This window comes from Prionailurus bengalensis, chromosome C2 (assembly GCF_016509475.1).
Source record: "Prionailurus bengalensis isolate Pbe53 chromosome C2, Fcat_Pben_1.1_paternal_pri, whole genome shotgun sequence".
NCBI lineage: Eukaryota > Metazoa > Chordata > Mammalia > Carnivora > Felidae > Prionailurus > Prionailurus bengalensis.
Genome location: NC_057350.1, coordinates 110,820,240 through 110,821,996, shown reverse-complemented (window position 1 = coordinate 110,821,996; position 1,757 = coordinate 110,820,240). Strand labels below are relative to the sequence as shown.

Sequence of the window (1,757 nt, the reverse complement as noted above, 5' to 3'; positions counted from 1 at the left end):
GTTCCTTATTCTCTACTCTCATTTTGCTGACCCACTCATTCCACAGCTGGAAGCCTACATCTTCCACTCCTCCTTATTCGTCCTGCCCACCCCCCAGCCCCACTCCCCTCCAACAACCATCAATTTGCTCTCTGCACTGATAGGTCTGGTTCTGGTTTATTTGTTGTTTGTATATTCATTTGGTTTCTTAGATTCCACATATAAAGGAAATCATATGGTATTTGTCTTTCAACTGTGACTTATTTCACTTGCCATAATATCCTCTAGGTTCATCCATGTTGTTGCGGATGGCAAGACCTCATCCTTTTTTGTGGCTGAGTAATATTCTTATATATATAATATTCATGGAAAAATATATACATATTGTATACATATATATCTCATCTTTTTTATCCATTCCTCTATCGATGGACACTTGGGTTGCTTCTATATCTTAAGAAAGATAATTTTTCAGGAATTTGTGTGTCATCCTTGCATAGGGACCATGCTAATCTTATCTGTATTGTTTCAAATTTAGTACATATGTTGCTGAGTGAGCCCTGACATACTGTGCTTTTCAAGAATTCCATTTTTTTTAAGGGAAAGGGGATTAACACATTTGTTCAGAGCCAAAGTGCCCATTATTATTAATGTTTTGTTTAGGAGTCAATCATCTTTCTGAATAACTACAGAAATGCCATTACTTAATTTCATCAGAGCTTTAGTCTAAGTAAGAGTTACATTTGGGGGGGGTATATTTGATATTCAGACAAATGTATTTTATAAGTATTCCATTTTAGATTTATCCATAATTTACAGTTTGCAAATTATGGAAAGTTTAGAGGTAAATGTTTGCTTTATTTTGCCTCAGTCTTATGGAAATGTGATTGTATACTTTTTCCTTCAGAGGAATAGTTCACATTTTATTTCTAATATATATCAAATAAAAATGATTCTGTAGTAACTGATTATAGGAATAAATATATCTAGTTGAACTTTTCTTAACTCTAATGCCAGTATAATTTCTCTGTCTTACAACAGTTTTCACAGAGCCATCAAGTATTTTGTGTTAACATATTATAAGATTAAAACTTCTTGATATCAAACCCAGAATATAAAATACTTTTGAAACTGGAACCTATATGAATATATTTCCAAGCCAAGAAGTCACATAAATTAACACAAGTGACCCTGAGTATATAATTTTATTCCTAAACTATTTAAGCAATTTTTCTACTATGAAACATGGATATTGATATTTAAGAAGCAATAATGCATGGGCATATTATACATTTAATGCATTATTACCAAAAGCAATCATTTAAATTTAGGTAATTGAACATATAACTTGCAATTATATACTTAAATTATCAGTATGATTCTAACATTTTCTTTTTTATGTTTATTTAATTTTTTTTTAATGTTTAGTTGTGTGTGTGTGTGAGAGAGAGAGAGAGAGAGAGAGCGCGCATGGGTTGGGGAGGGGCAGAGAGAGAGGGAGACACAGAATCTGAAGCAGGCTCCAGGCTATGAGCTGTCAAGCACAGGGCTGGATGCAGGGCTCGAACTCATGAACCACAAGATCATGACCTGAGGTGAAGTCAGATGCTTAACTGCCTAACTGACTAAGCCACCGAGGCACCCCAAAGTTTATTTATTTTAGAGAGAGTGAGATCATGAGCAGGGGAGGGGCAGAGAGAGAAGGGGAACAGAGGATCCAAAGCAGGCTCTGTGCCGACAGCAGAGAGCTCTTCTGTACGGGGTTTGAACTCAGGAAT

At 35.2% G+C, this 1,757-nt stretch overlaps 1 non-coding gene across 1 annotated transcript; it reads right to left on the bottom strand.

Moving 5' to 3' along the window:
* Positions 1 to 434: 434 nt before the first annotated feature.
* On the bottom strand, positions 435 to 540 carry LOC122492456. Its single transcript, XR_006299643.1, has one exon. It is a non-coding gene; the product is annotated as a U6 spliceosomal RNA (small nuclear RNA).
* Between the last annotated feature and the right edge of the window lie 1,217 nt (positions 541 to 1,757).